Source organism: Hippoglossus hippoglossus, chromosome 5 (genome assembly GCF_009819705.1).
Source record: "Hippoglossus hippoglossus isolate fHipHip1 chromosome 5, fHipHip1.pri, whole genome shotgun sequence".
NCBI lineage: Eukaryota > Metazoa > Chordata > Actinopteri > Pleuronectiformes > Pleuronectidae > Hippoglossus > Hippoglossus hippoglossus.
Window position 1 is genome coordinate 23,116,896 of NC_047155.1, and position 22,521 is coordinate 23,139,416.

The 22,521-nt window shown below is 44.6% G+C and overlaps 1 long non-coding RNA gene across 1 annotated transcript; it reads right to left on the bottom strand.

Annotated features, from left to right (window-relative positions):
• Window positions 1-2,296: 2,296 nt before the first annotated feature.
• Window positions 2,297-22,372, bottom strand: LOC117761536. The gene is made up of 3 exons (XR_004613843.1): window positions 22,244-22,372; window positions 15,055-15,193; window positions 2,297-3,745 (listed from the first exon to the last, which is right to left on the bottom strand). It is a non-coding gene; the product is annotated as an uncharacterized LOC117761536 (long non-coding RNA).
• Between the last annotated feature and the right edge of the window lie 149 nt (window positions 22,373-22,521).

Here is a 22,521-nt window from a genome sequence, read left to right on the forward strand (position 1 = left end):
CACAGCAACAAGTGGGGCATGAACCTGTGTTTCCATGTGGCTGCAGTGAGCAATGGCCTGGGACCATCTGCCCCGTCTGTCCCGGTGCTTTTGCTGCACATGGACCAGCCATTCTCACGACAGAGGAATGTGCCCTTTTGGTAAACATACATCGACCCCCCGCAAGTGCCACAAATATCATTCCCTTTCCCTGCTCCCTCCCATCCCCTCCTTTCCTCTCATGGTGTCCCTTCAACCACCCCAGTCTCATCACCCCCACCCAACGGCCACTGCCAGTCGCCCAGTCCCCTCGGCTCGCCCGGTGAACATCCTCCTGGTTCCCACGTAGAACTGAGAGACACGCCTGCTAAGACAAACGCCCTGCTTTCACCCAGGGCCCCTCTTCCAGGAATTACGCTTGTGTGAAACTTCGATGCAGCAGAAGGTGCCCTACTTTTAAACTTCATTCTTCTCCCTGGGATTGTTGCAGGGGGTTTAACAAAAGGGGAAAGGGACTGTGTGTGGGTCAGCAGGGGTGTGTGTGGTGTGTGTGTATGTTGCATCCTAGGTTATACTCGGGTGCGTGTGCGTGTGTTCACGTGCACGTCCATGTTTATGCAACAGTGTGTATGTGTGTGTGCACGTGAGGGGAGGGCTGGAGGATTATAAAGAGGAAGTGAATGGGAAGTACACACTCAGTGACAAAATAAGAGGGAGACATTCCTTTGCTGCCCCTCCCCTCCTCCTCCCTGGTCCCTCTTTCTCTGCTCTTGCTCCGCTGTGGCAGGGCCCTGGGAAAATCAAACAGGTGGTTTGGGCCTGGCAGGAAAGCTGGCTGGGCCCGGGGTGGGCAGGCCTACAGGCTGCTGGGGGCTATCAAAAGCTCTTAGGCCCAGCTTTAGGCCAGCACTCTGAATGGCCCCGGGCTTCATTATCATGTGAATTCTGGGAACTGCCCCGGGCCCCCAGTAACACCAGTGAGCTGCCCATATGGCGTTCGCTTGGCAACTAGGGAGACCCGCACCCCCCCCCCTAACTCCTCACCCCCCACACACCTCCCTTCCAGTGCTACTCCTCCATTCCAGCACTCCTGATATCAAAGGGGGACAGGGAGGAGAGGGAGGCAGAGGCCCAGAAACCCCCAGCCAGCCGCAGCCCTTCTCCTGGGGGGGCCGGACCACACAGAGCAGCCCTGGACACTCCTTAGGGACCCCGGATAACACCGCTGCCCTAGAGGGCACTACAGCTAGCTGGCTCTCTGTGGATTTACCCATTGAATTAGCATTTAAGACACATTCTGAAGCTGTCAATTTAGCATCAGAGCCAGAGCTGTGAAAGATAAAGATGTCGGCAGCCTCTCCACTTCATGAGGGCGCTCCTCCCATCATGCCGGGAATGAATTCCCTCTGATTGATGACCATTGATGAGCAGATAAATTCATCTGTGCATCTTTGTGAAATGTGTGGTTGTAGAAGTTGGGTGTGGTAGTGACACCTCACAGGCAATTTGCACTGTGCCGATGACTCACCCGACTTTCTGTTCTCTGTAGAACATTTATATGATTAAACACGCACAACTAGAATGGTACTTACAGAGCACATCCTCTAAGACCCAGCAGTCCCTTTATGAAACCACATTCAAATTCACTAAATCTGATTTTAATTGGATCTGAACCAAATCACACAAACTCATAAATATTAATATAAGTCTCCTAAACATGCCTGATTTTTATTTTTGTTAATATCCATTACTTATTCTCTGAGAAATCAACAAAAATCTTAAAGAAAGTGTAAAATAAAATAAATAATAATAAAATACTTATGCTTATACTTAATGCCAAATTTGAATGGGCTCTTCCCCGACCCATACTGCATCCTTCCAGAGATTCAAGGTAATCTGTCGTTTTTTTGTGGGATCCTGCTAAGTAACAGTCAGGCAAATAAATAAAATGTCCTTCCAACACTATCTTCACGAGCATTGCCAGTTCAAAATGTGCTTTTTATGTGTCATCAATCATTCCAGTTCCATTTCATTGCTGTCATGTTATTATAATAAGTATAGACCCTATTTTTCAGATGCCTAATCAACAAAAATCTAAAAACATGAAAAGGTTTTGAAAAGTGCTATATAAATGAAGTAATTAAAAAATATTGACCACAGCATTCAATTTGCCCAAGTCCTAACCAACTGTTGCTGAACGTGCCGGTTTATGTTTCTTGAGAACATTTCATCCCAACAAAAACAAACTCATAACTTTCACTGCCATTCAACCCTCCTTGGGTCAGAGAGACAGAAATTCATATATTAGTAGGACCAGTCTGCTTTGCCTGTTAGTTTGTGACATTGATACAAAAAACTGCCTGATGGGAGATGGGTTCACATCACAGTTGTGTAAATCAGGTGCACTTTAAATATAATAAATGGCGGATCAGGGTTTCTAGAACTGATGGTCCACAATACCTCGAAGTTGGCCCTGCACTTTCTCAGGTCCTCATAAATACACCTGCCAAGTTTGAAGTCAAACGGATGAGCGGCTGTGATTTATTAGGTGGATGATACATGCGCAGTAAGACACTGTGGTGCGAGCAGCCCCCCGTAAGCATTCCAGCTACATTAACAGGGACACGGAATGAGATCCATGTGAGGTAAATAACCTCGTGAGTCATCTGATTTTCCTGGATGAGGACACTTCTGCAGAGGAGATGTCACTTAACAGCAGTGCAGGAATGCTGCTCCGGCTGCCGCAGTCGGCCACCTGTGCTGCAGTGCAGCGTGGGTAGACGGAGGAGGAAGTGTGGTTATATGTGCCACATGATGTCATGCTGATGAAGAGACTCTGGATGGCTTCGGCATTGTTCATTGTGATTAATGATAAACATGCATTTGTGTGCGTGCATTCATATCTCTCCATGTGTGTGACATTGGGAAGTGATCTGATCTGACAGTATGTGGATAATCTAGTCGGCTTACTTCACTGCTCGCACCTGCATTAAAGAAGTATTGAAAACAGAAGAGAGCAAAACAAGGACGGGGGGGGCTGAGAGGGAGAGAGGTAGAGAGGTAGAGGAAGAATGAGAGCTGAAAGTGTGATCTGACTTCTGAGAAACTCTGCTGGTGATTCATTCTTTTACACATGGAGCAGATCACTCCCTGTGCAGCTGTGCAGGCCACATGCGCAATATGATTTCACAACATCTTGCCTGTCCTTGGAAATTCCTTCTTTTTTTTCTTCATTCGGCCCTCTCACCCCCTTCCCTCCTGTCAGCGTGCAGACGGTGTTATTCTGACGGAGAGGCAGGTGCACGACTTAGTCATTCTTCTCTTCCCTCAAACGGCTCCTTGCTTCACTGAGGCTTTAGTCAGCTACGGGGGCTTGACCAGAAAGCCCTGTCAGAGTCATGTGTTTATCGTACAGTAGGCCTCACAGTGCTGCTGGTGATGGTGCTGTTGTTATCACTCAGCTCATCACGGCTCCCGTAGGTGTCAGCAGCCAGCTGGGTGCAGAACAGTGATGTCTCAGCTGCAGAAACTCCAGTGACTCAGCATTTCTAGCGAACGGTCCCTGTTCCTTGCCCCAAGGTGTGTTTGTTTATCTTTATAGTATCACTGTCTCTGTAGGATTCCATCCACGCCATGTTGTGACCCAGGGGAGCGTCTGTGGGATCCCACTCAAGATGACGCGTGTTGTTGCTGTGAATCATCCCACAGCTGCTCCCCTGTCCGTCTCCAGCTCAGCAGACCGATGCAGACCGATGTTCAGACCGTTCTGTTTACAACAAACACAAGCACATAGCAGCAAGGAAAGAAAGGTCACTTTGGCCATAATAATGCCATGTTCAATTATCAAGAAACCAGATGAGCCAGATAGATGAGAATGTGCTTGCATCAGGGCCCATTCCAGGAGGTGGGACAGGGGGGAGGTGTCAAATACCAATCCAAGCTCATGGAAAATCTGTTTTATTAGAAATAAATATGGCCTTTACAATCGGCCTCCAGATGATCCAAAACACTGCTGTGCGAGGAGAGATCTTATTTCCAATACTATAATTTCACTACGTTGGCTGTAAAATCCCGTTAAGATTTCAAAATCCTTCTCATTACACACAAAGCCCTTAATGACCCACTCCCATTGTATGTTAAAGAGCTCATAGCACCAAATAATCCCGATAGATAATTTCTCTCTCTAAATGCAGGCCTTCTACACTCGTGGAATCTCTGGGAGTAGGATGAGAGGCAGAGACGTGCGCCTGCCTCACGTGACACTTTATACAAGATTTGATTTAGGTGAAACTTTGTTGTCTGAGAGCAAGGTAAAACTAAGTAAATTAGAAAAACACCTCGGCTGCTGAGACTCAATAAGAGGGAGACAAACTAGATTCAATGACATGATTATTTCAAGAGGCTAATAAATGAACATTATTTTCCCTATGACATTTGTTCTTGTTTACATACTGTGAATGAAACAGGGATTCATTGTTCCAATCCTCCACATTGGTATCCGTGGCGACACTGGCCTTATTCAGATGATGTGGTGGTTTCAAATGAAATCCAGTGTATTTGTCAAAGTGATTATTCCATTTTGAGTTTCTGATATCACTTACATTCTCATGGACAAATCTAAAAACTAAGGAAGATTAGTTGTCATGGTGCATTATCACTGAACTGTGTGACTGTAAACATACTGTTCTTGATAAGATAATAGTGGTGACAGTTAACCTTACCTTGTTCGTGTGGGACCAGTGTTAGAGAATGACAAACAATAAAAATGACAGAAAGACAGGAAACAAACATCAGCAAAATGTTATACCAATGTGCGCAGGTGAATAGGTTGCCACAGCTTATATAATAGAATGGAGAAGCAATAGGACAAGACTTGTATTTATCAACATCTTGCACATTTGTGAACTTTTTTTAAATAAATATTTTTTTTAAACTTTAAATATCTATACTACTTCTTGTATGTGTCAGAGCTAAAAATCAATCGTCATATTGGTTCAGGCAATGAAAATGTTTAAATGCTACTCAGCTATAGTCATGAGATGACCTTTGACATAAATATGTAAAATATAATTTGTGGCTGTAACTTTACATCTGTAACAGCTGCAGGTGAAGTCACTTACTTTTGGATTACATCGGTTAGGTGGGTGGTGGCCACCAGCCGTTAATGAATAAAACATGTTTATATAGATATAGAGTATCTGTTAAGAGCTATACTCATTGTTTCATGAAGCATTTCAATTCTTAATACCCCCCCTCCACACACACACACACACATCTCTTATCCCTCTTCGCGCCTAAAGAGCCAGCAGGAGAAACTGAAAGAAAGGAGAATGGGCCTCCGAATGGCAAGGAATGAGAGTTGAGTTGAGGAACAAGTGAGTGAGTTAGAGAATGAGAAAATGAGAGGAGAGACAGCATGGATTCTTTTCTTTGGGGCCTTAAAGACATGTTTCCCTCAGATGTTGGCTCTTCTTCAGATGCTAATGGTTCACTCTTTTCCCAAGCTGGGCCTTAGCATAACAATGCAGTGGAAGTGAAAGAGCTAAACCTCTGCTTTCTTTAAGAAGCCAAAGCTGGGCTTTTCTTGTGGACTAATGCCCCTCTCTCTCTTTGTGCTCCCAGTGAAAGGCCCGCGGAACGCAAAGGCAAGGTGATCACAGAGTTTACTGAAAATGAGACTGAAACAACACACGGGCCGAGCTGAAATTGCATCGGTGAAGTCATTGTAAGCCAAGAGAAATGACCAAATATAGAGCAGTGAGTTGCTTGGCCTGAAGCCAGAGTGCTCACTCTCTGGAGTATGATGACAGCAATCATTTTGAATATTATCAGCCTTTGCTTTTAAAGCTGTGCTGAATTATGTGTGTTGGAAGTATCCAACCCAAATGTTATGACTGTGCGTCCCGTGCTGACTCCAAGACGCCAAAAGTCCCATCTGAAAAGCAGTTGTGAGCCTGAAGGGTTTTTGGATGAACTGCAGTCTGACCTTGACAGGACTCTCGTAGATACGGTCGTGAGGCCCTGATATCCTCTGATAGCAAATGAAGAGCATATGGTTTTCTGCTTTATCATTTATCAGGGAGGAATGAGCAGGATTGAAGGTAAAGGACATGCAGGAGAACACGGAGACACTGTACGGGTCACGCTGGTGAGATATGACGACATCCAACTTATCCGTTTGTGCAGAGTCAAACTGTTCCTTCTTCTCACTATACGCCATTCCATTTTCTGTGTGTTTCTTGTACATTTGGAGGGTTTTCAAAGGGCAACATTTTTGAGATGTGGTTTCGAGGCTGGCTTTCACTTTACGACATGGACGCGGGTAAAAATATTGCATTCTGAAAATATATACTATACAGTCTTACAGTTTTAAAGACACAGTCCATTTTTTAACAGCATCATTGCTAAAACAGAAACATGTGATAAAAGATCAGATTTTTGATCCCATGCAGGAAGATGAAAGTGTCACATAAGAAAAGTTGCTCAAAAGCAGATGCATGGGAATGTGAACTAAAATCACAATACTAAGAAGCACACAAAAGAAAGGTAAGTATATCTAATATTGCAGCACCAAAAGTAGAAGTTGTGGTGAAGAGGAACAATCCTGGAAGAAACATCTTGATATGAGTGTCACTGCTATAAGTGACATGTGAACTCTAAAATCCAAATGAGGCTTCATCTGTTGTCCCTCGGGCCTGACGATGACAATAGGCAACTAAGTACCCCCCAATTACCAGGTTTGAACCCATTAACACCTCTGATGTTCTCCCTCTCCTTCCTCACCCCTCACCCCTCTCTCCCTTTATGCAGATGAGCCGGTCCAGGTGCAGCACAGAGGAAGTTAGCACCTCCTCACCACAGCAACATCACTCTATTTGCATGCAAAACACCAGGGCTTAGTCAGAATATGTGTGAGCACAGGTGTGTGTGAGTGGGGACGTTGTCACCAGAGCCACTAATCTGTTTGTCCTGACGTGCTCCCTATTTGCTCTGATACTGTCGGATTGCGGTGTTCTGTAATTAGATGTTTTGTGGAAACACGTTTCGATTCTCTATTGTGAGAGATGGCAGGAGGAGGAAAGCAGCTGAAAATGTGACTCTCTTACAAACACAAGCCTACATTTACTTGTGCTGAATTGAGCTTTTTGTGCTCTTTCATTTGTGTGTGTGTATATGTGTGTGTAGGTTGAGAGGAAGTCAGCGGTGGCACCCAATGTCATTTGAAGCGGAGCGCCTGGCGCCACAGCATCAGGAACATCACTCCCTGGTGCCAGGCTCATATTTATAAGCAGTCACTAAATGACACACAGCTGGCGGCATGGAGACAGCTGTCACTGCCGTCACTACGCCCTAATCTGTCTCTCCCTCCCTCCATGCGTCTTTCCCTCTGTTTTCCTCCTCTCTCACACTCTGGTGTTCAGCTGGGCTGCCTCCCTTTCCTCCTCCCGCCTCCCTCCCTTCAGGATCCAGACTTCGTGGAGCCGAAGCTGCAAAAACTCACTTCCTGGAGCTGGTGTTCACTTCCTCTTCTTTTTGTGGGACTTCCTGCGCTGACTCTGTGATCAGACCGGTCAGAGCTGACTCTCTGGGAGAGACTTCCTGATGCACGGACAGCTGGGGAGATAATTCTCTCTTTCTGCCTTTGTCAGGACTTTTTTTTTTTCTATCTCTCTGTCTGTTTCTCCAGAGGTCTACTTTTCCCCCTGTACTGTTTTTCCATTTACTCTGCTAAACTGCAGGTTTATTTTGTTACGATGCAAAACGAATCCGATCCCCCAGAGATAGATCATCTTCTGAAAGAGCAGACCAATGAAACACAACATCCCAGGACAATGAGCCTAACAGATATCACACGGCTTAAGGCCAATTCATGCTTCTGCGTCGAAGCTAGGCCGTAGACATGTAGCCTACGCAGAGCCCTACGCTGTACCCTGACGTGAAGGAACGAACAAAAGTAATTGCTCTTCAACATCTGTCAGCTCCAGCTCCAACATGATCCGCTGAGTAACACTCGCCATTGTTCTGAAGTAAACAGAGACACCAGTGAATTTGTAATTAAGTGGACAAGAAACTGGAAGACACTCAACACCAGCATAGAAACTGTACCACCACTACTTTCAGCTGTGTAGTTGCCGCGTGACTCACATTCACCTCCGCACAACTATGAATGCCCGGCCCCGTGCGAAGGCGACGTGCGTACCTACAGCGAAGCATGAATTGGGCTTTAATGATATCAGACCGTTCCTACCTGCTGGTCTAGAGAGAATATGTTGCTTGATATCGCAACAGGCCATTCAATCCATCAGTGCTGATGTTCACCTCATCCAGCACCTCGCCCTCCCCTCTGGCTGTGAGTGGAGGAATGTAGTGGGTGTGGGTGTGTGGGCCCTGGTAGCGAGCAGAGACTGGCTCTAGTCGGTACGCCAAGCCCGAGAGCAGGCAGGACAGAGCACAGACAGCTTGTAAGAAGGAGGCCTCAGTGGGTGAGCAAACACAGACCTACAGAGCGAAACAGAGAGCGATAGAGAAAAGGAGTTAGTTTGGATGAGACAAGTTTAATTTGAGACGCCTCTGTGTCTGAGCTCTTGGTGTACCCCACATCACCCACCATCCATAAATGGTATTTTATCACTGTGTTCACTGTAACATGTTTTTATCTCTCATCATGTGAAATTAGGTTCCTGACATAAAGCATCCTCGTCGTTTCCATATGTTCACCTTATGCCACTTGCTCTCTTTATGTCCATATGGCCACCTGGGCCCCTGGTGACAGCAGGGCAGCAGGTCCAGGGTCAGGGCGAGGAAAGAGGACAGCAGGGGGCAGGACTAGCCTGGGGATGGAGGTCCAGGATCCTGGAGGCCAACATAGCCTAAGGTGAGGCTACGGGCCACTGAGAGCCTGTACACCACCTTAACGTCCCCCCGACACAGAGGCCAAACTGTGAGAGGCTTCTTTGAACCGAAGGGATGTGGCTCACTCATGGGCTCTTTACAGACAGCACATGTTGTGTGTCAGCAGGCTCTGTGCTTTGTGAAGAGGACAAATGGGTTTAGTGTGTTGCTCCTCTGTTTGCTCGGCTACACTCATATGTTTGAGGTTCTCTGAGGGGAATGACCTGGCGGGGGCAATAAATAGCTGCACTGGATAACTAGTGTTGTTTCACTTTAACACTCTATAGTCCAAAAGGCTTACCAATTGAAGTGCACTGGTTCGTAGGGTTTATATTACCTCAGTTAACATCTACACTGATAGTATCAAGGTCTCTAGAATCTTAACTATGCAAACAGATAAAAACAAACAGGTGATAGTCCAGCCTCTGGAAGTTTTCCTTACACAACAACAGCAGGAGTGCAATCTCACTCTCAATCCATCATAATTAAGGCACAGTAGTTTTTGGTTCTCAGTCTCAGTGATGGAGTTTTGGAGGGAGGACGGGGCCTGTGCTCTGGGCATGTTCCGACGGATTCCCCTATCACTGCCACGCTCTGGCTCTAGTCTGCCTGGCTCGGCCTGGCCCGGCCCGGCTCTGCCGTTCCCTGGAGTGCTGAGTGACAGGAGTACACGGCTGCCTCTCCACACATCCCTCACTTCCTGAGCTACCGCTGGGCTCAGCAGCCTCTGGGAGCTCCACATGGCAGCAGGCTAAGTACACACACAGGAAGAGGTGACATCTGAAACAGCAAATGCTGCAATAGTTTGTTTGTCGTCTCTTCAAACTGGTGAAAGTTGGTGAAAGAGTGTGTCCACTCTATCCCGGCACCAAGTCATCACACCGGAGCATCTGCCAAATAACAGGGTTGAAATTCAACGTGAAAATGTGAATTTAATTTCATGAAACTGTCGTATAACACTTGTAAATTTGAGTGTATTCATAAATTACATGCAGTATTAACAGCTGGCCTAATTATCTAAGGCGAAAAACAACAAATCCAACATTTAAGTCACATTTTCAGCTGGAAAAATCAATCTGTCAACAGATGTGCTCCAATACATTATTACAACGAGAGCTCCAATAAGATTATTAGTAATTCAAAACTTTTATGTTTTGCTTCAAATCATACAAGCTTGTTTGACAAGTCCATAAAAAAATCTAATAATGAATTCAAGCGCTTCCAAGGTATTAACCGGCTTAGCCCAGAATGTTTTTTTCATATAAAAGGAGATGCTTTAGGAGAGCTCGGGGATGAATGTGTAATGAGCTCGAAATAACCTAAAGCCCTTTTTTTCTCTCTTTTACTCTTCTCTGTGTCCTCCCTCCCTCCTCCCCCTCTGTCTTTTTTTCTCCTCTTTTGGGAAACATGCCTTTCCCAGCTGCACAGCCCCCACAGCGCGAGGCCAGGCCAGGAGCACAGCTGGCCAGACTTGGTGGAGCCAGTCGACAGGCGCATGGAGCGCAGCCCGCCCAGGGCCCGCTTCCTCCGCAAACATGCCCAGGTGTGGGGCCTCCGAGCTGGGCTTCTGATCTCCACCAAACAGCACTGTGTGTGTGTGTGTGTGTGCAGGGAGGGACGATGGGATGAGGGATCAAGAAGGCAAAATGGGGGGAAGAGGAGGAGGGGGAATGGAGGGGGGAGGTTGTCCCTGCTGAAGCTGTGTCAACATTGTGTGTTAATGTGTGTGAGTACTGTGTGTATCTGTATCTGCGTGTGTTTGTGTTTCGGGAAGTGAGGGGTCACCCCTGGGAGAGACAGTGGGCAACAACAATTACTGCAGCATTGTAGCTAAATTGTGTCTGAATTGTTTGTCCCTGCCCACAGTCAGCGTGTGCCAGCAGAGAGACGCTTGGAGTGGGTACGTAATTACTGTGCACTGGTCCATTTGAAAGATGCAACACTGCTTGTTAGCATATAATAGAAAAGAAATGATCACCTGCAGGATTAGAACACACTCATGTGTGGCTGAAAGGCTGTTTTGAAGAACGTAATTCTGCACAGATTTACTGATTACGTTCCACATTTAACCAAATCTGGCCATTTTCTACATTTCTGCCATGCTCCTCGAACTCGGCTCCTAACACGCTTAAACAAAAACACACTTGTGAACATATCCAGCTCAGGCCAAGGAGCTCGCCTGAGTAACTTTCCCATAAATCACTTCATAAATCTCGGCACAAATGTACTCTTAAACAATTTCAGATTGCTTCGTAACAGTGACGCTACCTGTGGCTGATTTGAGACCCCCCCCCCCAATCCCGTCACCCCCTTACAGCTCGTGGTGACCTCACACTGGCCTGGTTGACATCCAATCTGAGCATTTAACATTATAACCAGATTCCAACACGCACACACGTTGCCCTTCAAATGCTAATACACAGGAACAACTTCCACACACTGCACCAGATGAAACATAGTGTAACAGGAGGCGTATGAGCTGGGGTCAGATCAGATAAGGTGAGGCCAGACAGCCTCAGATAAGCTCTTTGAACAGCTCTATCTGCAGCGTTAGGGAGACGTTCTCCCCTCCAGCCGTTTCACATGATGACTGCTGGCCAGGCTGCTGCTGCTGCTGGCCTGTTTGTGGCCTAGCCCCTCTACTAATTAACTGGGAGAGCCCAGGGCCCACTGACTGACTGCCTTGTCTCTTGCAATCCCCCCCACTCGGGATTGCTCATGCATGCATACTAACAGACACTCACGCAAATACACACACAGACCCACAGATTCCTATCTGATGTGGACCCCAGGAGGATCTTGGATGGTGTAGGTGGCCCTCTTGTGGTACAAAATGGAGGCTGTGGAGGATAAGGAGAGCTTCTCATGAGTTGCTCCAAATGTTGAGTCATTCTCTCACTTTCTCTTTAAGTCATGAACTTTTGTCATTAAAAATAAACATTAAAATATCAAATGTTGCCTCAAACACAGGTAGTGCTACATACTGAATAATTTGGAAATTAACACTTATTTTCCTTATCAAATTATCTGTCAGTTATTGATAGGATTAAGTAATCCCAGCATTTTGTTCTGACAGGGTTACTTGTTCCCCAGAGGTAACTTCTGCAGTTTCCAGGTCTGTGGAAAGAATCTCAAAATATCTCAGCTGATTTAATTTAAAAGATGCATCTGTATGTTGTAATTACATAATTAAGATTAATAGTTGTTAAATAGCCAAATTCCGTAAACCACAATAATAAGTTGAAATAATTAACTAATGGTTAAAGTAGATAAACATAAACATCACGTATTTATACTCCAAATAGGAAAAATTTACAGATAATCATTTACAAATAGTAAAGTACTAAACAGGAAAAATAGTTTTCTTCAATTTGAATTAATAAGTGATTTCATTCTTTTATCAAGTAATTGTTAAAAAAACTTAATTTAAATGTTTTTTTTGAATAAATGTAATGGAATAATGGTGGTTGAAATATTTCAAGTCCAAATACAAAATAAAATGAAAAAACGACTGAGAAAGACTGAATGTTTACCTGTATGAAAAAAGTACTATTGTGGCCACTCCTATATAATCTATTGTGTCAACCAGCAAACCTGAGATGAGCACATTTTGAGGATGAGCCTCAGGGACACGTCAGATAAAAGAGGTAGAGAACTGCTGATTCAGTTCAAATTCCTTCTTTTGCTTAAATGAGAACAAAAGCGAAAGTTATAAAAACAGAAAAACTGCAAATTCTTAAATCGGAGAAGCTGCAATCAGTGAATGTTTTGCTTTGTTTTCTAAATAAAAATATAAATTTTCTTTTCCATTATTTCAGCATCCCCACTAAGTCATCAACACTCTCTATTTATCTCCATCAGTTTCATTGTGTCAAGGTGTACTGTAGGTATTCAGTAAAGTTGAGTATAAATCTCCCTGTACTCATGTTGGTGAGTCTTGTGCACTTCATTGTCTAATGTAAGCATCCGATTACAGTGCAGCTGGAGGTTTGTGCTGCGTTTCAGCTCTGTTCCCCTCCCACAGTGCAGAGGTTAAAGCCCAGTTAACCTCATATGTCCAGGTGCATTCCAGACACTGTCAGCTGTTTTTTTCCTGAAGCGCCCCATCTGCGCCTTGACGCTGGGAAACCTCCCTTTGTATGTCAGGGGCAAGGAACAACACAATCAAGGTGTTTGAACAACCGCAAAGTGCAAACACACATTTATGTATGCACACACACACACACACACACACACACACACACACACACACACACACACACACACACACACACACACACACACACACACACACACACACACACACACACACACACACACACACACACACACACACAGAGGAGGAGGCCATGTGAGCGCTGCTGCTCCTAGAATCTCACCATGAGCAAGCATAGGTGTATTTAGGAGGATCAGCTGGGATTTGTGTGTGTGAGAGAGTGTGTGAATAGGTGCGCCGGTGTGTTTCAGTCGCTGTGTTTGTGTCTGCTGGTTGGACAAAAAAATGAGGGCTTGCTCACCTGTTCACACACACACACGTACACACAGTGGACAGAGGGGGAAGCAGTCTATTTTCACAGGGCCACAGTCACGGCTGAGTGTGCACACAAACACACACACTAACCTCCGCATTTCTTCCCCTGCGCTCACCTGTTTGTTCAGAGGACGTCTGCTGCCTGATCAACTTAAACACTGCTCCTATGTTTCCACGCTACCTGTTTGAACAGCTGAGTGAAGCGTTGACTTTAGCACTTTGCACAATAGCACAGGATTGGTTTGGAGACACACAAAAGCACACACACACTGAGGCCTCTTCCTCATGTGCTCCTTCTGCTCACATGGACTTGCGTGGATGTGTCAAACGCTTCCCACTGATGTATTGAAAGACCCCCCCCCCCCCTTCAAAATAGCTCACTCTGGTTTGATGGAGTACAATACGAATCTGGTTTTAAGTGCAAGTGCATGTTTGTGGTCTGCATTGCTTACTATATATGGGCCCTGCCTCCCAGTCCAACATCTAATTATGTGTTGAGCGTTGATGGGAAAAGATCACGATCACACACACACACACACACACACACACACACACACACACACACGCTCACACACTCACATCTAGCAGGAATCTGTAATTGTGTAAATGGACTCTGTGGATGGGAAGTATGGGAAGCAGCGTGCTATTGAAGGAATGCCCTGGTGCCAATGAGACTGTAGAGCAGAGACGAGCTGTGGTGGGGCAAACACATGCAGGAGAGGTGGCAGAGTTTATGTCACTGAGCTGCATGCCCCACTGAGCTGCATGTCCCCTCTAAGGCAGCTTTACACTGGTGGACATCGTGCATTTAGAGGGACACGTGCACATGCATGCAAACACATGTAAATAACAAGAGGCAGAAACGTATACATGGAAAATGGTGGTAACTTGTAAAACTTGGACCTTTCTATCTCATATAGGCAGCGAGGGAGACTATTACAGGCGTAATGCGGCGCAGCGGGCTCGTCGGCGTCCGTCTGTCGCTGGCCAGCCCGTTTTGGGGGTCCGGGCGGAGGGTTTTTGCGGCTGCGGTGCTGCCTGAGGCCTGGCTGGGCTGATTTACAGGCGGCGTGGGGACATGTGCCGGGGATACTCCCAGAGCAGCCTGGTGGGGGCCAAAACAGCCACACTGCTGCTGCCTGCACATCTGGAGTCTAGACTGAGTGGCTCTGCCGAGCGCCTCGCTCCCTCCCTTCTTCCCTCTCCACATCCACATCCATCCATCCATCCCTCTTGCCTCAGCTGCTGTACCCCCCCCCCCCTCCCTCCCATCTTCATCCACTGTTTGTGTAGCTGCCGGGGCTCAGTTGAAATTTAAGATCGGCTCTCACTTTTTCCTCTCTCCCACTCACTTTCCTTCTCCCTTGTCTCTCTCTCTTCTCTCTCTTTCTTACCCAGCCTCCAACACATCTGATGAAGGGCAAAATTGTCAGAAAAAAATGAGAGCACGTCATGGAGCGCATGTGGAAGACATCATAGAGGGGATTGTTATTCCTGTCCCACTGAAAGCCGGCGCCTAAGTGTTCACAGGGGGACCCTCCAGTGATCTTTCAAGGAATTGAGGATCAAGCTCTTAAGCCAGAGAGCGGTCATATAAACAGATTGGCTTTGACATACATAATAAACAGCAGTGTGATAAACATGATACTCACACTCAGCCTTGTTTTAACAGAGGCTCCTGGTGGTTCCTGTCAGGACAAATGTTCTGTGCTCTGCTGAAGACCTTGTAAAGATGAAGACTTACTGTCTGATCTGACACTCCTGCACACTCTGATCCCGTCCTTTACCTCCCTATTTCCAACACAAAGACATTGTACCATTCATTTTATCATCCCTCTCTCTTCACGTCTCTCTCCACACACACACACACACACACACACACACACACACACACACACACCAAACACACACACACACACAACAACACACACACACACACACACACACACACACACACACACAACACACTTACATTGATGTTTGTTTTAGTTTTGTCACATACACAATCACATTAGGGAGCACTCATTAGCTTTTTATTGGAGCCCATAATGTGTAAAAGGTAATACAGTACGTGTGTGTTCTCTCCGACATGTTGGCTGAAGCACTCAGCTTTCATATGTTTTGGTAGATGGTCCGGGAGGCAGTTAGGTACTTCTGTTTTCTGGCTGAGATATAATGCAAATCTTCTCTTGTGCCTGACGACGTGTGGTTTTATATTTTATAACTGCTTCATGCATGAATATCCCAACTGCAAGTGAGCACAATCCACTACAGTGTCTCCTATTTACATGGGGGAAAGTGCAGGAGAAACAACTCGGTGGATCCAGTAATTTACTGCAGACAAATAGTGACCTCCCTATCTTTCCATGTCGCCTGATTTCCAGTAATGAACATGAGTTTTTTCTTTTTTACTGCCATGCTCACTCAATCACATTCACACCGTGTCGTACACTGCGGGAGAAAATGGCTGCGTTCAACTCTGTGGTGTTAAACAGGTCATAAAAACCGGCTACGTGATACTCTCCAAACAAGGCCTGAACCTGTGCGGCTGCTCGCCTGACTGTCGCCTGCCTGCCTGCCTCCCCCTCACCCTCAAATGGAACAAATTATCCAGCTACATGGGTAAAATAAGGGAATATTCATTTTCGAAACTAGTAAAGAAAGCAAGAAAACATCTGGATAGCAGTGGTTGGTGTTTGCCTTCTCTGGAAGCCATTAGAACAACAGCGTTCTTACTTAGTGGTCTTCTCACTCTCACGTTTTCACTCGGGTTGAACCTTGCACATCCTCTCACCACCTGTGTCAGCTCTGGTTCCCACCCTAGTGTTTTGTCACAGGACAGATATGGATGGTGAGAAAAGGGAGACAGACATCAGATATACAACAGGAGGGAGTTAGCATGAAAGACAAAGACAACAAGTAGTCCCAAGAGCTAGAGGTGACCTCAGATCTTTGGATTACAGGTGCAAACCGTCCACATGGTTCTCACCTGTGTGAAAGCCGCGAGGCTAAAGTATCACACGCCACAAAGGTTGAGGAGACAGGTTTACAGCTCTGCGAGAGCCACACAGCTCACACGTTCACCATAACTGCTTCAAGTGCCGAGTTGACACTGACTCATGTGAGACACAAAAAGTGCTCTCCAATGACATCCAATTACACATGGATGAAGCTTAAACAATAGCTTTATTCAGTCACATTTTTTAATCTAACCAAATAATACAGAAATGATAAATATTCTGCTTATGTTCCCATTTCTGCCACATTGACAGCCACAGATAGACCTTAATGCAAAGTGATTTACTGTAAATCACAAGGAGCAGCAGCTGAATGGGTTTTGTTATTTCAAGACTGAGTGCTGAATCATGCCCTTGTGAGACCCATATGTTGCACAATAAATGTTTGTGCATCCAAGATAGAGACGGAGAGAGTGTGTTGTACTCATGTCTGCACAGCTACACAAAGTTTTTGGTGCTCTGTTGCACAATAAGGTGTGTGCACTATGGGTGTATGTTCGGACTTGCCATTGGCACAAAACCGTGTGAATCATCAGGCTTTACTGGGGCAACACCACTGTCAACCTAGGCCTGCCCAACAGCCCACTGGGAGAGGCTCAACAGCAGTGGTGGTGCACCCACATGGCATTAGCTGTGTTTTTTACTCAGAGTCTAAGGCAACACAGGCTTAACGTGTTTATCCAGCAGCTTAGAAGGACATTCTGCCTGCTGATAAAATAAGGCATGAAGAAAAGCAATCAAACGGCTGCACTAGGTGAGAAGTGCTGTGTATATGATCTGACTGCTGATAATGTGGTGATAAAGTCTTAAATGAAAGTATAAAGAGAGGCAATTACACAGAACTAGTGGGTGAGAACTGCTGTGTGTATAACCTCCCTGGTCTCTTAACACTCCTAATGTTTCCATCACCCAAGGCTTACATTTTTCATTTTCCTTTTAGAGATGCAGTACGAACGTTGGCCACAAACAAAAGCAAAATTGCCAAGATACAATGCTTCCTGCTCTCTGGTCCTATTCCACTTTGTGTCAATTCACCTGAAGCTCTGTCTTTAAAGGTGCAATATTTAAGTTTTTAACCATTGCTTCATAGGGAACATCAATACTGATGCCTTGTAGTTTTATAACATGTCACTTCTGCTACATTTATGTCTAGCCTCCACAAAACAATTGGCAGAAACAGAGAAATGTGGTCACTACCATACAGTCACCTGCATTTGCTGCCTGATTTAGTCTTGTCAGTCACGACTCAATCACCAGTGGCGAATGCAGAGTGTTGCTATCCCTCACTATCAGTTACACCTTGTTGTCTGTCTAAGAAAATAAATCTTTGTCATATTTTCACCATTGTTGTTCCTTCTTCACACTGTTTGCAACAATTAAGCCACTGACTGCAGAGTATTCAATCTGCTCCCTGTTTACACCAGCTGATGCATAACCAGTGGTGAATGGTCATGTGATACGCATGTTAGTATGGTTGGATATTAGCCCAAGCCCATCCTGTCTTGTAACACCAGTTTGCGCTGGTGAATCACTGTAGCGTCCAGTCTGCCGTCAGTCCAACATGAGAAAATTCAGATGTAATGAGGGCATAAACATTCTTTGGTCTTGTAAACACAACAAATGGCACTGTCACTTGTGGCCGATGTTGACTAAACGTTACACAGGATCATTTTAATGTGATATTTCTGTACACTGCACACGCTGCTATTACTACAAAAAATATTAATAACCTATAATAATTGATCTACCAAAAAGTCTGGATGGGGTTAAAAGTTTCCAAGGGATCAAGTGTGATCATGTCCATTTATTTTGAATTTATTTGATACACTTGATGTTTTGAGTTTGAATGTGGGAGTGAAATGAAAATGAAAGAGTCATTTCAGTGGTCATGCCTTGACAGGTTGAACCAGACCAGAACAGTATCTATGACAGCTGACAGAAAACTTGTTATTGACACAACGAGTCACTCTATGACGACTGTCCCATACATCTGCTGATTAAGTGCTTTGACTAAATCATGTGCCAGAACTTTCTACAACTAGACACAGAAAAAACTGAAATAATTGTTCTTGGCCCCAAATGAAGGCAGATTAAAAGTTAGTGTTCATCTTGAATTCATCACATTAACAACTTAAAATCAAGCCAGAAATCGATGCAGTTGGTGTAGTAAATGACTCTGACCTACATTTCACCCGCCAAACTAAATCAGCCAACCTTAACCTTGAAAACTCAGCAAGAATTAAGAGATTTCTGTTCAAGCAAGATACATCAAAACGTCTCCCTGTTTTTAGACTAAACTGTAACGTTGTCTCCACAGGTCTCAGTAAAATAATCAATCAGACAGCTGCAAATCAAGCAGAATGCCAGACTCCTCACAAACACCAAGAAAGTGGAGCACATCACACAGGTCCTTAAATCACAGCACTGGCTTCCTGTGTGTCAAAAGACAGACTGTAAAATCCTATTACTTGTCTATAAAGCCCTAAATGGTCTCAGGCCAAAATAAATCTCTGATTTACTTTCATGCAATGAAGCATCCAGACCCCTCAGATCATCGGAGACAGTTTTATTCAGTGTTCACAGAATCAAAACCAAACCAAGTGAAGTAGCTTTTACTGTCTATGCCATAGATTGAATATAAAGATGGACGACATATCTCCACTTCCTCCCACTATCCAGAAATGAAGGTAAAACACCACCGTCTTGCACATTTGGAGCCAGAGTCTGTGCAGTAGCAATTGGAGAATGGAGGCTTGGTAGCCGGATCCCGCCGATACACATGCTCAACCAACTGCGTGTCAGTCTCAGCTGTCTATCACGTTTCACCCAGTTTTTATACATTCAAATAACTAATTAACACAAACCTAATGGAAAAATGAATGCTTGAACATACATGAGTGTGATAAGAGCTACCGAAAATGACAGACACAACTAAAAGCTTAAGCTGCAAGCATGACAAAGTGATGGGCTGCACCAAACATGCATTTTGTTGCTATGTATAACATGTAGACCTGTACATTTCATATAAATGGAATGATTGTGATATTAGGAGTAGTTCCTATTGCCAGTAGGTGGTGCTATGAAGAAATATTGGCATGTAGAGGACCTCAGACAGGGACAATGAGCAAAATGTGGAGATTTGGAGTCCTGTATGTATGACCATTTGTGATCACAACTCATGTTTCTGCACCATATGCAGACTAACACGTTCCCCATTTGTGTTTGCTAAAACCAAATGATGGTGTGTGTCGGTGTGTATGTGTCGGAGAGAGTGAGAGGGGAAAGAGAGTGTGCGGGGTAAGTCTGTGCACAGATAAACAAAGATACCCATTGCATTAAAAACCAAGAAATGATTATGCAGTGGTCAGTGTTGATAATGTTTCATATAACACATGTACTTGGACTTGTTAGTTGGTCCACGTCCCATCCACTAACATGGAGGAGGCAGGAGTTATGACCTATACAGCAGCCAGCCAGCATCGAGACGCTTTGGCTTCACCTTTAGGCTGACATGTCTCCATCATTGCCCACCTGTGGCACGAACTTCCTGAATACCTGAGGTCTCCAAAAACTTTTGGTTCGTCATGGCCTAAAAATGTATGCTGCACCTTACCAATGAACTACACAGGAAACCTCTTTTCAATTTTAACTATGTATTTATTTTGTTTGGCTATGTTTGTAGTCTTTTAATTACAGCTTGTGTTCTCTGGGTTTTATAAGAAATGTTTTTCATTATTTATACCTCTGTATAGCACTGTGAATGGTGCTATATAAATAAACCTGCCTTGCCATGGCTTATTATAGCACAGACTCAGCTGGATCATATCAAAATAAAGACCATTGTTCTCTCTGTGTGCAAGTGACTGACTAAACCAGTCCATCACGGTGACTGTGTAAAATGCTTTACTGTGCACCAGCTCCACTTGTAAACCACTCCACTGTGTTAACCTGGTTTGTAACAAACCGGCTTCAGAGCGTTTTGTTTTTTTAACGGCTGTGTTATGACGTCCTGCAGGTGGCACTTAAACTTTCGTTCAACTCCTCCTCCCTCTCTCTCTCCTTGTTAAATCATGGTCTCATCTTACTTTAAATTCACTCAAATTCAACACATGAACTGAAACAACACATCTTTCTACACATGTATCCTCTTGTCATCCACCTATTGTTGCCATGTGTGATCTCACTTAGCCTGTGACAGTGAACCAAATGTTTGCCAGGAGAGACTTGTCCAACTCCTGTTAAAGCCTGTAATAACAGCTCTATTGGTCGTCACAACAACAACAACAACTGTCAGAGACATATTTTTAAAAGATTATGTGTTCATCTCCCTGGGTGTGGGCTGTTATTTCACATGTACACGTGAGGGCGCAGCTGTCCTTTGGTTCTTCACGGTTACAGTAGTTTTCAGGACTACAAAATAAAGAAATAAAAAAACGCTGCGAAGGTAGAGCATGTGGACTGTGAGATGTATGAGGCCTCTCTCCCAGGAGCTCAGTGCCTTTGGGAAATAATGAAAAATAAACACAGAGCCTTGATGTTGACTCAAAGATAAGTGATCCACAGGTTATTACTGCACTCCCCTCTCTCTCTCTCTCGCTCTCTCCTGCTCTCCCATGGCTCTTGAATGACTTTATGTAATCTAAACTGTGTGAATGTTTCTTTTCACGTTTGTATTTATGTAAACTATGTTTATGAGAAAAAAAAAGGACAATAACAGAATGTATCTATGCAGAAAACTCACCCCCCCCTCCTCCACATGTAACTGGCCTCCAGGGAAAAGGATGTCAGGCGCTACTGTCGTGTCTCATTTATGCACATTTCTCTGCAGCTGTGATGGATTGGTGGAGGGTGTTTATTGTACTAATCTTCTTGAGCTGAGGTTTCTCACCCACGGTTGGACTCGTAATCTGATCAATTCAAATCCTAAACAGATTTGAATTGATTCTCCAATGATGCAGCATCCATTCATTGTGGTCATAGAGTGACTATTTGGACCCACAGCTATAATGAACAGTTACAGTCCTCCCCCAGGTTTGTCTAAATGTTGTGTTTCAGTCATTTGCACAGACACGGTACATAAAGGGATTTGGGGAAAATCTGTTAATGCTATTACCTGCAAAGCCCCTGAAGTTTTGGCACCAAGCAATGCTCCTCAGTCTGCTGTTATACTTGAGGTGTTAAACCACTTACTTCAGTGGATATTTTCACGTTGTGTCCCCCACTATACAAAAGGTAGCTTGAGACATTAGTGCCACTGATTTAACGGAGTTTGTATAAGCAGTGTCTGCAGAGTCAGGAATTATAAAGTCATTTTTAAAATGTTTGCAGAGGATATTTGTCCCGAGCGTACTTAAATCCATAGATAATTTCACGGACAGACTTTTCCAGTGTAAAAACATGGATATCCTACATTGATCTACAGATGTGACGTTTGAAATTTGGGATGTGACCATTAAGAGTTGATGTAAAGGGATGAAGTTACTCTGGTAGATTGGCCCACGTATCTTAAATGCACGAGTTCACCCACCCAGTGAAAACAGTGACAATGCATTTACTCACACATGTTCCTCTGGAATCCAGTCCTGTCTGCCTGCATGCACTTACACTACTTGTGAAAATCATCCAAGCCGGTGGCGCCCTCTATGGTTTTCAACTGGTTAGTGTAAAAGATTTCAAGACTATATATATTTTTTAAGAAGATTTTTACCGAATAACAACAAATGGTTGACTTGTTAAGCCTCCATAGATATTATTAAAAGCACAACTTAAATACACACATTTCAAATCAGGAGATCACATTAGCACAGAGACACGTGTTACTTACAGGATGAATCGTGGCCGCCTTTCATTGAGGAGTTAATGTCCCACGCAGGAACATGTGGAACATCTGGAGTCATCTCACATGTTGTGACCTGCGACACAAGCTCAAGATGGCGGAAAGGAACACGCAGTACTAATTGACTGTGTTTTGAGATCACTACTCAAAGTCGTGCACCTGTAACCGAATAACGCCCCAAATATCAGTCCGCTGCAATTTAAACGCGAGCCCGCTCCTCTGAAAACAGCTGATTATTGACTTTTATCCAACTTTTATTTAATTTA